The sequence below is a fragment of the Pongo abelii genome, chromosome 4 (assembly GCF_028885655.2).
Source record: "Pongo abelii isolate AG06213 chromosome 4, NHGRI_mPonAbe1-v2.0_pri, whole genome shotgun sequence".
NCBI lineage: Eukaryota > Metazoa > Chordata > Mammalia > Primates > Hominidae > Pongo > Pongo abelii.
Window position 1 is genome coordinate 41,863,101 of NC_071989.2, and position 16,817 is coordinate 41,879,917.

The 16,817-nt window shown below is 38.7% G+C and overlaps 1 pseudogene; it reads right to left on the reverse strand.

Annotated features, from left to right (window-relative positions):
• Nucleotides 1-3,099: 3,099 nt before the first annotated feature.
• On the reverse strand, nucleotides 3,100-5,143 carry LOC100449377 (T-complex protein 1 subunit alpha-like; annotated as a pseudogene).
• Nucleotides 5,144-16,817: the final 11,674 nt, after the last annotated feature.

A 16,817-nucleotide genomic window follows, 5' to 3' on the forward strand; every position in this document is an offset into this window, starting at 1 on the left:
CTGTCTAAAAAAAGAAAAAAGTAGTTTCATGTAACCTGGCCAGGCATGATGGCTCATGCATGTAATCCCAGCACTTTGAGAGGCTGAGGCAGGTGGATCACCCTGGCCACTCTGGCCAACCTGGTGAAACCCTATCTCTACTGAAAACACAAAAATTAGCCGGGCATGATGGTGGGCCCCTGTAATCTCAGCTACTCAGGAGGCTGAGGTGGGAGAATCTCTCAAACCCTGGAGGCTTGCGAAGTTTGCAGTGAGCCAAGACTGCGACACTGCACTCCAGCCTGGACAACAAAGCGAGACTCTGTCCCCCCCCCAAAAAAAAAAGGAAATTTCATGTAACTTAACATCTTCTCTGATATGGCTAATAAGTGACAAAGCAGGTATTTTAATCCAGGCTCTGAAATTTGTTTAACCCCAAAACCATGTTTCCTTCAAACATTACAAAATTAACTTATCCACAAAGGAATTGGAGACATGACATTGACCTTATTAGCAGCTAAAGATCATTAACAGTTTAATTCTCTGGAGCTCAGCTTTTTGGAATTTTATGTAGCAAATTTGCAGTACAAAAAACCATTATCTGTTAATTACCAATGTCTACTCATGCCTGATTCAGTTAAGTGAGTCTGCCTCTTTATGTTTTCATTTATTTATAAAAGCATGTGCAGAGAGTGCTGTATTCAGGCAGTCTTCAAGGTGCTGGAGATACCAAGAGGCATAAGTTTATGATATCTGAGGAGGCGTGTCTAATCTGGACCTGAGGGTCTCAAGGAGAGGCTCTTGGAAGAGAAACCTGTACGTTCCATGGAAGTGGATCATGTAGGGAGGAGGGTGGTGATTAGGGGAGAGCTGGCTCCTGGAGTGGGGATAATGTGCCTAGATCCCAAGGCAGGAAGCTGCATGTTGAGTACAGCTATCACATAGGAAGTGTCTGAGACTGGAGTCTAAATTTCAACTGTCTAATTTGATACTCACCAGCCACATGTTGATATTTAAGTTTAAATTCATTAAATAAAGTACAATAAAAATTAAGGTTCTCAGTTGCACCAGCCATATTTAATTGCTCAATAGTTACCTGTGGCTAATGGACACCATACTAGGCAGGGAAGGTATAGAGCAATTCCATCATCACAGAAAGTTCTGTTTGGACAGCACTGCTCTAGGGTACTGAGCCTAGGGTACTGTTTAGAAATGTTAATTTTTAAGTTAAACCTACAAGTAATGGAACAACATCTCTGGGGATGGGACTTGGGAATCTGAACACTGTAACATGTCTGCAGATATTTCTGATTGGAAACCAGATATGTAAACTGTAATAGAAGGTGCAGTGACTGATTAAAGTGGTAGGAGAAGCAGAGACAGTTCACAAGGAGTCTTTGAATATTCATCTAAGAGCCCAGGATTTAAATATAAACACGAAGAGATCCTTTGAAAGGAAAGAAGGAAAAAATTCTATTAGGTTAGCATCCTCCAAACGTTTCTCCATTCTGTTGCTAGAATGGTCTTCACAAACCTCAGACCTCCTCTTGTGAACAACTTTCCCCTGGTCAGTCTTTCTATTGCTTTTAGCTAATAACCAAAATCTCTGACATGACCTGCAGACATTACTATCTCAAGGATCATTTAGAACCCTGACTCTCCCCTTCTCCCAACAGCACCATGAACCTGGGCAGTGATCTCAAACTTCTGTCACTTTCCTTTCAAAGATCAAAAATAATTGTGTGTAGCTGTCCATCAGGCTGTAGGCTTCCTGAAGGCCAAGTCTGTGTCATTGTCTGCCCAGCACCCAGCAGAATGTCTAGCTCATAATAGTTCATAACAGGTATTTCACAAATATTCAGGTATAGTCACAAAACGAATGGATCCATAGAGATTCTCAGTGAAGATCCGTCATTGGCCTTTTATTAAATCTGTGAGCTACAGTTTGATTTTTCTGTCTCAAAAAGTAGAATGAAACTGACCAGAAAGCTCATTTGTCCAGAAGAAGAGCATCTGACAAACTCTGGGCTAGCTCTTCTGGAAATGTCAGTTCTCTGAAGATGAATTCTTGAAAAGGTTGTCTTATACAGCTATCCCCTTTTCACCTAATTCCACTACAATGCAGCAGCTTTAATGCAGTAGTATAGATTATTATTATAAATGGCATCAAATTCCAAATTCTATGTTAAATCTCTACTTTACCCTCCTTTCTCACTCAGGATCTGGATGATCACTAACTATACCAATCACTTCTTTCTCTATACTCTTCTGTCCTGGGTGAAGCATACAATTTGAATTTTGTTACAATACCCTTCATCACCCTTGGACTATCCATGTGTGTGTCTGCCTGACCTTCCCATGCTCAAGTGAGCAGGCAGGAATGCAGTAAGTCATTCCCTGATGTTAACAAATTGAACTGCTTTCCTTTCTTCAGAAAACTCTTCAATTACTAACCTCTCTGCAACAGATAGGATAGCCAAGCTCTGAAATAGCCTCAGGCTACCCTAATAACGTTCTGCTTTAGCCAAGCCAATCTTTTCACCATCTCTAAACCCTTCCACATCTTTGCTCATTGTGATGCCTACATACTTCATTCACTCCTTCCTTTTCACTTAGCTTCCACCTTTCCTTTAAGATGAAGCTTCTTCATGAAACCTCCTAGTGACTCTAGTTACTAGCGTTGTGTCTTAACTCAGGTTTTCAAATGTAGCATCTAAGATTGAGATTCTTGTACAACTAATTTAATAAGGGTATGCTCTCTACAGAAGAGGAGTTAAGGAAGGAAGAAAGACAGAACAAGAGAGTAAAGGTAAGCAAATACGTGGTCCTGCCTAGAGATTAGCTTCTACTTTATCCCACAGGAAGCTGTTGAATATGATTTTTATCACAGAACTGTTTCTTCCTTGAGGGGGGTCAACCTTTCATGCCCTGGTGTCAGTGAGTTATGGGCCACTGGCTTTGGTGGGAGCCTAGGGTATAAACACTTCAATTGAGATAGTTTTCTTTTACCTAAGGCAATCCGCTACAGAATTCTCCTAGAATAGTTCTCAGAGCAGCTAGGGGACACGGGAACAACCAGTGAAGAAAATCTGGGTGAGGCACCACTATAGTGTAAATTTTTTTTGACAGCTTGCTATACTTTAATGTATAATACTCTATTCAAGGTACAAGACAATTGCATCTAACATTGTTATAAATAAAAGAGACATCAGATCAGTTATCAAGGGCTTCAGAACATCAAGGGCCCTAGTTATGAGCAGCATCTTCATACCCTCCATGTTTAACATCTTTACTTTCTGGGTATAATTTAATAAGATCATCAATTTGAAGAATGGTAACTGCAGCTTCTGTTGCAAATTTCAAACTCTTAACTTTGACTATGGTTGGTTCAAACACCCCTGCTTGTTTGTTGTGTCTAGGTTTACCATTGCTCAAATCAAGACCAATTCATTTTAGTTTTTTACATTCTGGGTTAACTTGAGCCTCATTATGAAAAGTTCTTAAACTGTGCAACCAGATCTGTGGAGTTCTGGGCAGCATGAACTCTCAGTGAATAACAAGAAGAGGTCTTGCAAACTCTGCAACAGCAAGTTGTTCCTGAGACTCCATGCTGGTTTCACAGTTTTCAGGGTATATGGAAAAGGCTGCTTCTACAGCACCCCCAACTAGCATCATGGATTTTGACTCCAAAACTTTCTTCACTATGCAAACAGCATCATGTAGAATGCTCCATCTCATCACATACGAAATCATTTGCCCCATGTAAGATAATTGATGCAGATGCACAAGCCTTACTGGTTTTGATTAAGATCAGCTCATCATCACAAATTCTCTCCTGTACCACTTCTTCCACGTGTCCCAACACTGCAGTTTCAAAAGTTTCTTCACCCTTCAAATTGGCCAGGGTTGACAGAACAGTCCCTCCAGAAGTTTTAGCAATGCATTTAAGGTCCCTTTTTGAAGCTCTTCTAATTGCCATAGCCCCAATCTCTACAAAATACTTTGACACATATCATCAATTCCACTAGCTATTAAAATAATATTGGCATCAGTTGCCAGGATCTTCGGAATTCTCTCCTTGATAATATCTGATTCTTTCTGTCTAATTTGGTCCAGTTTTTCAGGATCTGTAATGACCACCTGTACATCAAGTATATTAGTCCATTCTCACACTGTTATAAAGAACTGCCTAGACTGGGTAATTAATAAAGGAAAGAGGTTTAATTGACTCACAGTTTTACAGGGCTTGGGAGGTCTCAGGAACTTACAATCCTGGTCGAAGAGGAAGGAAACATGTCCTTCTTCACATGGCAGCAGAAAGGAGAAGTGCAGAGGAAAAAGGGAACAGCTCCTTATAAAACCACCAGATCTTGTCAGAACTCAGTATCATGAGAACAGCATGGAGTCCCTCCCCTAACACGTGGGAATTACAATTTGGATTACAATTCAATATGAGATTTGGGTGGGGACACAGAGCCAGACAATATCGCAAAGCTTCATTTTTGTTTTTTTACAGGCTAAAGTTAAGTCAAGCAATTTTCGCATTAACAATCCTTTTGGGCATGTCCTGGGATCCCATCACACAGCTGAGTGCATACCCACTGATCAGCATATTCTCCATCTGACTTCTTGCATGGGCTTTCAGAATATTAACAGAATCGACTGGATAGCGAGGCTGGCCTCTTAATATCTGTGTATGTAGTAACAAGTACAGTATCTACTACTATATTAGCAAAGAAATCACCATTTATTCCAATGATTTTGGAAGACATCCATGTCTCAGTGGAATCTCTTCCACTGAGGAAGAGATTCAGGCAATCTCTTCCCAGTTCATCAGTGTTGATAATTAAGTTTTAACGGATACAACGCGGGGCTTCCCATTGAGGTAGTTCCATCTCCAACTTCTTTGTCTTGCAGGTCAGCCAGCTCACAAAGAACTTTAGCTGCAGGATTGTTCTACCTCCAATAACTTCAGGATGGCTGCACCATCATTAGTAACGGTTACATCACCAACATCATCCACCAACATTTTATCCAAGCCAACTGGACCAAGAGAACTTTTCACAGTATTGGCAATCGAAGCTTAAGCCATAACATTCTGGGAGCGGACCACCTCCCCAGTGCTGCAGTCTCGGTCCCCGAACACGGACAAAGGCCCCTCCATCTTCATCGCAGGGGTATACGTCGACTTCCACTCACGCACACCGCGGGCAACCAGTATCATCGCACCTCAGCCAACCAGCGACCAGAGCAGTGATGAGTGGAGCCGACCCGCATGACGCCACAGGGGCTGCTGGGTAACACCGCTACACCAGCTTCCCAGCTCCCCCAACGCTTGGCCGCTGGACATGACAGGAAAGCTAGTGTGAATTTTTAACTTGGGCAAAAATTTGTTTTTGGAGGGCATGGGAGGGAGGAAACTTAGACATTGCAATGCTTCATGGCTCTCTAAAGGACCAGTGTATAAAGAGATGTGCAACGTATCCACAGTATCAACGTTTTATGGGAGGAGGGAATAAATAGGGAGGAAAAAGTCTGAAAGCTCCTTAGGGGGGTAATGATAGGAAAAAAAGGTTGAGAAACACTACAATATGGGGTACAGTCTGTTTGTTCTCTGAAGTCCTAATGCATTGATTTCTACATCAATTGATTGTACATGTGCTATTTGTTTTGTATTCCCCTCGGTGCATAGTACATCAGCATATTACAGTTAATAGTAGTGGTCCCCTGCTTGTGGAATTTATACACAGCAGCTTCCCAGGCCATGGAAGAAATTCCACCTGGATCTGTTTATTTCCTTCTTGAATAGAAGATGAGATTTTCCCTTCATGTTCTCATCTCCATGTAAAGTGTTTAAAACTCTCAGTTCCCGAAGTTGGAGGTTACAATGCGCTATGATCACTCCACTGCACTCCAGCGTGGGCAACAGAGTAAGGCTCTGTCTCTAAAAAATAAAAATAAATAAAAAATAGAAAATAAAAATAAAACTCTCAGTTTAGGGTTTAAAAATATTTGACGTTGATCAATCAACTTTATCCATTCTAATATACTTCCTGAAAAGTCAGTCTTTCTTCCCTTTCCCACTTCCTCTGCATGTTTCTCTCCAGTTCTCATTAGTTTCCCCATTTCCCCTCTTTCTACCAGCTTCCAGTGTGAATTAATCTTTCCAATCTGAAAATGTGGCCGTGTAAATTTGCATCTGCTGATTATTGAGATATATCTTTCAGCTCCAAACCCACCTTTCCACATTTGCATTGCAACACTGGGTCTGGGACTCTTCCAACCATTGTCTCCCCTTTGCTGGATGTCTCCCAGTTCAGCTCTATCCAAAGAAGGTACACAGAAGGGATGCTGAGGGTAAGCAGAAGGAAAAGACATGTGTTCCTTGCTAAGTGGTCACTGCTCCCACCAGGTTCACCACAGCAAAGCGGTTCATGTGAGCAGTGGCAGTGGATCTGGCTTCCAATTTTTCCACACTATAGAACTAGCTTCATTGTACCCTTTAGAGACACCAGCAATGATGGCCCCATGTTACCTCCAATAGGGGTCTGAGCCCCAACTCTGTTAAGCCCCTTTCCCAAGTACCTGTTCCAACCACTTCCCTTTGTTCCTCCGGCATTTACTAGATCTAGGTCACCTCCATGCTTCTTTTTTGCCTTTTCAGCTCCCAATTCCTTAAATTATCTCGGTTAAAATAACTGCTAAGATTTCTGTTTTTTTGACTAGACTCTACGCCCCAAATGCTAATACGCTGCTCTTGGTCCAAGATTTCTCTGATTCTTTGTTTTTTACTTTGTGAAAACTAGAGGATGAGGGGACACTTGCTTCAGGGTACCTGAGAGAGAACGCTGATAAGAATGGAAATACACAAAAAGCAGAGTCATACTTTTGGGATCTAGACCACAGAATTACGTGAATAACTAATAGTATAATATTTCTGTACTGAATTTCTGTACTGGTTTAATTGTGTCCACCAAAACATGTGATCAAGTGATAATCTTTGGTACCTATGAATATGACATTTTTTGGAAATAGGGTCTCTGCAGCTGAATCATGTTAAGGTGAGGTCATACTGTATTAGGGTAGGCCCTAATATAATGATGAGTATTCTCATGACAGTATGGAAATTGAGACACAAAATAGAGACATATAAAGAGATGGCCATGTGTCAGTCAAGGCAGAGATTGATTTCATCTAAAGCCAAGGAACACCAAGAATTATCAGCAGCCACCAGAAGGTAGGAGAAGGGCAAGGAAGAATCCTCCCTTAGAGCCTCCAGAGAAAGCATGGCCCTGCCAACAACTTGATTTCAAAACTGTGAGAGAATAAATTTCCATGGTTGGAAGGCAACAACTTTCTGATAATATGTTACATGAGCCCTATTAAACTAATACAATTTCCAACTTCCAAAAAGAAAGAAACATCATTAAAGCATTTGTTTCTTATGTATATGTGTGGTTTCAACATGTGTCTGCAAATAAACTACTTGGTTTAATTTAGGAAACAATTTTCACTTCCACAAGAATGACAGTGAGGATGACAAGGCCTGCCTTTGTCTTGGTTTTGAATGAATGATTCTTAATCATTATACAACTTAAATATAGCTTTTTTTGGTCTAAGCTTTTACATCTTGGCATTATGGGCTCTTATGTAATTCCTTAAGCATTAATACTGAAAAGGTACAGAACTGTTTATTCACAACCCACAGAAACAATACAACGTATTATTTACACCAGGCAGACAGACGCAAACTTTTTTTATTTTGCCAGTTACTTACATTTCTTTTTAAACAAATTATCAGAAAAATCACAGTTAATATGGCAATGACCTCCTATTACTTTTGCTATTTTCCCTTACCTAATGGACTCTTTTGTCAATAATAAGGCAAGAAGAATTTTAATCTTAAAAGCCAGAGAGAAGCTATGGTCTCAAAGTACTTTGCCATGTTAATTAATGGCAAAACTTTGGGAATTTTCATTTCAGTCCAACCAAACTTAAAATATCTAAAAGCCAATTATTTCAATCAGATCCTTAATTAAACTGAGACAAACATGTATCCCACTCAGTATACCTAGGTTATTATGTGGTCAGTCAACCCACCCCACTTCTTCCTAGCTGTAAATCCACTTGGGTTCTAGTCCTTGTTATAAGTTGACCTGTTGAAGCATCATTGCCTTTTTTCTTCCACTAGCCTTGCTGATGAGTCTGCTGGAGTGGTAGTGAACAACAACCTTGTCCATGAAGACCATAGCAAAACATCTTTGTCCCTAGCAATATTCTGGGAATGTGTTTTCATTTAAATGCCTCCATCTTTCCATATTCTCTTTTTCACTTTCATTAAGGCCATGGCCACAAGCCTGCAAACATTCAAGTAAAAGTCCCAGATGTCTCAATTCTTTGTCTTCTCAGACTTCCTATATCTGCCTACCCTCACCCTGGATGTTCTCCAGGCCTCCTAAAAAGGAAGGCAACTCAGCCTTCTTTATGATTCTTTATGACAATTTTTTTGTTTTATTCTTTCCTTTTTGTGGGAGGAGAAGCATCACAGTGTAGTAACTAAGGGCTTAGAAGAAAAGTGAAAAGATGGGTTTAAACTTTAGGCTCTACCATTTATTGGTTGTGTGTCCTCAAACAAATTATTGAAACTTCCACAAAACTCATTGTCCTCATTTACAAAATAGAAACAGTAATTTATACTTGAGGTTATTTTTGAGGATTAATGAGACAATATATGTAAAGTACTAAGTGCTTTTGATATAATAAGTAACAAAAGAATTTTTGCACCTGTCTTCGTTTGCGTGATATTTAGCCATAGTCACATTTATATTAGACTCAAGTAAACTTTGGCACATCCTGTATTTCAGTGGGCCCTAATAGTAAATATCAAGACAAATGAACACCCAATTTTGTTCCATCGATTGTAGCATATTCATGCAAGGGCACTGTCAGTATATGGGAAATGAAAGAACTTTCTATGCATGGAACAATGAATAATTATATTAGATTAAATACCAATTGTTAAAACACACTGTATCTATACAAAAGACAAATGAGAAGGAAAATTAAAACTAAATATATTTAATGAGACCCATAGCCATCTTCTGCTCATCTTAGTTGTCAGTGTGTTTTTTATTTTAGTTTGGTTTTTCCTGTAAAGCAGTAAAGATGTTGAATTTTTCTCTGGAAATTAAACCAAGAGAGGTAAAATTTGTTTATTCCTCTGAGAAATATTGCAGATCATTGTGTTCCATGAATAGTATAATTACTTCCACAATAACAGAAGACTGAACAGTCACAGGTGTTGGGTTTTGCGTTGCAAAGTGTGGGTGAAGCCATCATTAACAGCTTTGTTCTCAGTGTCACCAAAAACAGGCATCACTCTGTGCCTTATAGTTGCCAATATTACAGGGTATTCGTAGAGTCAGACTCTCAAACATCTTGAACCAACAATTCCTAGAGGAGGCTACCCATTTTAGAATGTAATTTTTATCATGCCCTTCTCTCCCTCAGCCACAGACCTGACATGAGCAGCAAGTGTCCAGAACTGCAGGACTCTCCTTGAAAGGCACATCTAGTGAGGAGTCTTCACTGTCAAATGTCTCTTCCTAACATGTACTTTCTAAGCCTTCCTATATATATTCTAAAATAAGACTGGCTCCTCCTTTATCTATGCCTATCCTCCCTCTTCTTCCCACAAATCTGCCATGCCTCATGTCCCTTCTGCAGTGATCAGAGAGAAGCAGTGGAATCAAGCATGACTTCAGTAGTTTTGATCTGAGCAGATGAAGGATTAGTTGTCACTAATTTATATGGGGAAGAATGCATAAGAAGCAGGTTTGGAGGTAGGGGATGAAGGCAATAAAAAAAAGTGAGTTTTATTATTATGTTTGAAACATGTATTATGCATCCATATGAAAATCAAGTGAATAGTTGAATATGAGACTCTAGAGTTCCTGGGAGAAGCCAGGGATAGAGATATACATGTGGCAGTTGCCAGTAAATAGATGGTATTTGAAGCCATGAGATCAGATGCAATGGCCAATGGAGTTAGGATATATGGAAAAGAGAGGACAAATAACTTACTTTTGTGACGATTCAACAATAATAAGATGTGAAAGAAATGAGAAGAAGTAATTAGTATAAGTTTTTATACAATCTGTTTGCTACTCTTGGCTAAATATTCCAAGATTTACTAATCATTTTAATGGGACACGTTTGCCCAATCCCAGTACCATGTTTCACTTATTTGTGAGAAGTAAATGAACCTCTAATAATTTAGCAAACAGAATGAAATACAGCAAGTCAGCCATGACAGGAACTGTACAGAGGAAAAAGGGACCAGTGTCCCATGATCTGAATCCCAAACTTTAATCGGATCATTAGACTATGTTCCATTATTGTCTTTAAAAAGCAAATAACTTTGTCACTTAAAAATCCCTCTATTTCTGTCTTAATCATTTCAGGTTCCGTTCTCCTAAAAATATACTTATGAGGTTGAATTATTGAACCTAAATGTAGTAATTTTTATTTATTTCCTATAGATTTTATATTGATGGATTTGACTCATCATTAGTCAAGCAATATATTTTTTAACCTAAAGCTAAATATTCACCTCATTAACTTTCTTTAGTTTTGTGTTACCACATACAGCAAAATCATGCCTTCTGTAGCTGTTTCCCTTCCTCCAGGCAAATTTATTTTTTTTAATTTAAAAAAAACTTTTTTTGTTTATTTTTTTGAGTTGGAGTCTCACTCTGTTACCCAGACTGGAGGGCAGTGGCACGATCTTGGCTCACTGCAAGCTCTGCCTCCAGGTTCAAGCAGTTCTCCTGCTTCAGACTCCTGGGCAGCTGGGACTGCAGGCACACTACCATGCCTGGCTAATTTTTTTTGTATTTTTAGTAGAGATGGGGTTTTACCTTGTTGGCGAAGCTGGTCTTGAACTCCTGACCTCATGTGATCCACCCGCCTGCGCCTTCAAAATTGCTGGGATTACAGGCGTGAGCTACTACGCCCTGCCTGTTTTGTCCTTAGTAGTAAATAAGACCTATCAAGATTAAACAAACCAACTTGACAGGAAAATGTTTATTTCAATTAGAAAGGCCAGATAAAAAAACTTGATTGAAATAGTAGAAACTTTAGTTACTTTGTGGTAGGTTTATAATATTTTTCTTTATTAATTTTCCTCTTAGGTTATACATGCACAATGTAAATTTTAATGTAGTTGAAACTTTTATTTCTATGAAAGATTTAATCTTTTAGAAAAAAAATACAATGTTGATATTTTACAGCTGGGATCTTGAAAGGTAAGGCAATTTACTTCCATCACAGATCAGAGACAGATCCAGATCCCTGAGATTCATTCTGGTGCCTTTATCCACATTTGGGAGTCCCTAGTACCAATTAAAGACCCTAAACAGCCTGAATTTACTAAATTCATAATTTTAACTATAAAATAATTATTTTTCATTTGCATTTTATAGCTCTGATCTCCAGTTAGTTACAAAGCTGAAATATGCCATAAAAATATGTAGTCAGTAGGTTCAAAATATTAAAGACCTAAATAAGCTCACATGGACATCAGAAACAGCATCATAATTATTGTCTTTACAAAATTAATACCTACCTTATTTATATAGGAATTGTTGTAAAGACTAAATGTATTAGTTAATAATTTTAAAAGTGAAAAAGTTCATTTTCTTGCCACATAAACACATAAATAACATACTTATCTGTTACAATTTGTCAAAATGTCCTTCCAATCACTGTCAGAAGTACATTATCTAAGTATTTAGTCTGCTGAATCTAAATATCATTTGCAATAAAAACTGCCCATCTTTTGATTAAAGAAATTGATTTTGCAAAGTCTAATTGGTCATGGCAAATGTGTGCTTTGTGACCAGCTTTTTTTTTCTTTTTTTTTTTTTAATTTTATTATTATACTTTAAGTTTTAGGGTATATGTGCACAACGTGCAGGTTTGTTACATATGTATACATTTGCCATGTTGGTGTGCTGCACCCATTAGCTCGTCATTTAGCATTAGTAGCATTAGGTATATCTCCTAATGCTATCCTTCCCCCATCCCCCCACCCCACAACAGTCCCCGGTGTGTGATGTTCCCCTTCCTGTGTCCATGTGTTCTCATTCTTCAATTCCCACCTATGAGTGAGAACATGCGGTGTTTGGTTTTTTGTCCTTGCGATAGTTTGCTGAGAATGATGGTTTCCAGCTTCATCCATGTCCCTACAAAGGACATGAACTCATCATTTTTTATGACTGCATAGTATTCCATGGTGTATATGTGTCACATTTTCTTAATCCAGTCTATCGTTGTTGGACATTCACAATAGCAAAGACTTGTGACCAGCTTTATTGAGAAATTTCTATCATCATTCACCTGGCATCTGGCAGAGATCAAACAATATGCCCTAAACACATATTAAAACAAATTTAAAAGCTGATGAAAATATTTTAAAAACAATTCTAAACAAGTCCCTGAACTAGCAATGACAAAAAATTAACTGAAGGTAGAAACTCCGGATGTTGGTGCATGCCAAAGCCTGATAGTACCTGCTGACACACTTCTGTTTTGAAGGATAATAAGAATTCTGGATAAAGAAATTAAAGCCTAGGGTCTACTCAAGGCTTAGAACATTCTAATAAGAGAACTAGACATAAAACTGCAGTGCCATAGGCTCATACAATCTGTACAGCATAAACAAGAAATAAGCTCTCTGTGCAGAAAAAGACAGCAAGGAAACTTGCCTATCTTTATCTTGTGGTTGAAATGGATAGAATCTTTCCTGAAAACTGATGAATACAAAGACTTCCCTCACAAGTTTTTGTCCCCATATTCAACCTATCGGGTGGGGTCTCTGGAAGGTAGGGGAAATGCCCTTAAGTTAGAAATTTAATTTAATGTGGCCAAAGACATCTAGCAGAAGCAATTGAAACTTTGTTCCAAAGAAATGAAATTTCAACTAAGTTCCCCAAGAATTCTTGAAGACTATGTTCCAAGGGTCATGTGATAACAGCCAAAAATCACAAACAACAGACATCAGATGCCATCTAGGAAATACTTAAATTCCTGAAATTATCAACCATCTAATAGGTACATCTAATATGGTTTAAGACACAAAAATGACTTGAAAATATGAGCAAGATACAAGTGACCATAAAAAGACAAACAAGAACCAAATAGAAATTCAGGAAGTAAAGAATATAATAATATGAATTAAAAATGAAATGTAAGCGATAACAGCCAATTAAATACAGCTAAAGAAAGAACTGTAGAATTAAAAACTTAAAAATTATTTATAATGCAACCTATAGAGACCAAAAGATGGAAAAAATGAAAGAGAAGTTAAGGGACATAGAAGATAAAATATGTAGATCAACATATCTAATTACGATACCAGAAGGAGACAATTTAGAAATGGAGAGAAGGTAATATCTGAAGGTGCAACACTATAGAATTTTCTAGAATTGTTGAAAAACATTAAAGCAAAAAAAAAAAAAAATCCCAAGCAAATAAAAACATCCATGCCGAGAAACATTATGAACAAACCACAGAACATCACAGAGAGATGATCTAAAGGGGAAATTACGATTAGTGTAACAGCTGACTTCATAACAAACAATAACAGAGGCCAGAAGATGATAAAACAATATCTTCTATAAGCTTGAAAATTTAGGATTCTGGCAAGATGGCCAAATAGGAACATCTCTGGTCTGCAGCTCCCAGCAAGATCGACGCAGAAGATGGGTGATTTCTGCATTTTCAACTGAGGTACCTGTTTCATCTCATCGGGACTGGTTGGACAGTGGGTGCAGCCCACAGAGGGTGAGCTGAAGCAGGGTGGGGCATTGCTTCACCCAGGAAGCACAAGGGGTCAGGGTATTTCCCTTTCCTAGCCAAGGGAAGCTGTGAGTGACTGTACTGGGAGGAATGGTACACTTCTGCCCAGACACTGCACTTTTCCCACTGTCTTTGCAACCGACAGACCAGGAGATTCCCTCTGGTGCTTGGCTCGGTGGGTCCTATGCCCATAGAGCCCAGCAAGCTAAGATCCATTGGCTTGAAATTTTCGCTGCTAGCGCAGCAGTCTGAGAACGACCTGAGACACTGGAGCTTAGTGGGGGGAGGGGTGTCTGCCATTGCTGAGGCTTGAGTAGGCCGTTTTAGTCACCTGTAAGTCTATATTGAAATTATCTTTCAAGTGATACTATTTCTCATGAATTAGAGTGACACTATCTTTCACAAATTAACAACATATAAGGTATGTTCAATTAAAATAACAGTTTGCTGCAAATAGACAATCTCTAAAAAAGCTTAATGTGTGTATTTCAGTCAGAAAAAAAAATCCTATGTGTATTACTCAGGGATTTTCCAGAAAAACAGAATCAATTGTGTGTGTGTGTGTGTGTGTGTGTGTGTGTGTGTGTGTGTATGTGTGTATATTAGTCGGGGTTATTAAGGGAGAGAGAACTCATAGGAGATAAATAGAAGATATAGATAGATAGATAGATAGATAATAGGAGATTTATTAGGATAATTGGCTCATGCAATTCTGGAGACTGAGAAATCCCAGGGCAGGCCATCTACAAGCTGGATACCCAGGTATGCCAGTAGTGTGGCTCAGTCCAAGTCCAAAAGCCTCAGAACTAGGTAAGCCAGTTGTATAACTTTCAGCCTAAGGCTGAGGGACCGTGAACTCAGGGGGATACCAGTGCATGTCTTGGAGTCCAAAAGGCCAGAGGGAATGGTGTTCTGATATCCGAGGGCAAGAGAAAAAAAACTTCCTTTCCTCTGCCTTTTAGTGTTTTGCTTTGTTTTATTTTGTTTTGTTTGTTTGTTTGTTTTGAGATGTAGTCTCCCTCTGTCACCCAGACTAGAGTACAGTGGCATGATCTCAGCTAACTACAACCTCTGCCTCTGGCATCCAAATAATCCCAAGACCTCAGCCTCCCCAGTAGCTGGGATTACAGGCACACACCACCATGCCAGCTAATTTTTGTATTTTTAGTAGAGGTGGGGTTTCACTATGTTGGCCAGGCTGGTCTCGAACTCCTGATCTCAAGTGATCCACCCACCCAGCCTCCCAAAATGTTGGGATTACAGGCATGAACCACTGCACCCAGCCTTCCTCTGCCTTTTATTATATCCAGGCTGCCAGCCAACTGGATGGTGCCTGCCCACGTTGAGGGCAGATCTTTCCCACTCAGTATGGCGTCTCATGTGCCAATATCCTCTGGAAACACTCTCACAGATACACCTAGAAATAATGCTTGATCAGCTATATAGGGATCTCTTAATCCAGTCAGCCTGATAACTAAAAATAAACTTCACTATTTATATCTATATCTATCTATCATCTATCTATCTATCTATCTATCTATCTATCTATCTATCTCTATGTATCTATCTCTACCTATCTATTTATCTGTCCATCTATCCAGAGAAAGAAAGAGAGAGAGAGAGAGAGATTTATTATGAGGAATTGGCTCAAGTAATTGCGAAGGCCAACAACCAACGGGAGAGCCAATGGTCACATTCCAGAACAGCCTACAGGCATGAAACCCAGGGAGAACTGAAGTTTCAGTTGAAGTCCAGAGGCATGACAAAAACCAGTCTGTTTAAAAGCAGTCTAGCAAGAGACATTCCCTCTTGCTTGGGGAATGGTCAGACTTTTTGTTCTATTTAGGCCTTCAACTGATAGGATGAGGTTCACCAAAATTAGGATGAACAATCTGCTTTACTTAGTCTGCCAATTTAAATATTAATCTCATTCAAAACATCCTCAAAGAAACACCCAGAATAATTTCTGACCAAATATCTGGGCAGACTTTGGCCCAGTGAAGTTGACACAAAAAATTAACCATCACCACCTCATAGTAAGTTGAAGATTTGGGGAAAAAAATAAAGATGATGAGTAGATATGTCGGGATCTAAACAAACATTGACTATATAAGAAAAGAATAATAGAAATTAACCTGGTTAAACAAAAAGAAAGCAAAAACTGAAATATTGGGTTAAGTTAGCATTTGAATTGGGGGGCTGGGAAGAAGTTGTCTGGAATTAGAACAGTCAAAGATTACTGAATTATTTTTGAGGTGGCAAGAGCTATTAATTCCAGACTTGTTAAATTATTTGTTCCAAAATACCTAGAGCAACTTCTGGAAAGTAGACAACAATTTTATTTGCCAGTTTATGGGCCTGAAACTTCCCAATATAACTATAAGAGAGATAAAGAAACAGTGTTTCTGGGCACCCAGAAAGAGGAATGTAAGATAGGACTTGAACACAGCATTGTCTCTGCCACAGATTTAGTAATGTTCAAACTAGCAGAGGAGGTGGAAAGCGTCATGAGAAAAACGAAATATCTAATCCAAAAAGAGGCAAGAAATGAGGGAGGGCAGAGAAACAGAAAATGTAGAATGATAAAAGAACAAAATAAAATGATATAAATAAATCAAATATATTTGTTATCATAGTAAATATAAATACACTAAACTCTCGTTAGACAAAGAGACTGGATTTTTTTTAAAGACAGTAACTCAAAAAAACACAAGAAATTAGTACATGTAGTAAACAAAACAATAGAAAAGAGCAAATTTTCTGAGTGAGAAGATAATAGATAAATTTTAAAAGTGGAAAACCAAGAAGTACCAATATAAAGCATGTTCCTTAGAGAAATTACAATAAATAAATAATGAGCAGAAAGTTTAATTGTCTCTGAGCAGCAGGAAGTCAGGGTAACAGTGGGATCTACTGTTTTTCATACAAGACCTTGTATGGTAAACAACCATTTTTATCTTCAAATTGTGTGCATGTAT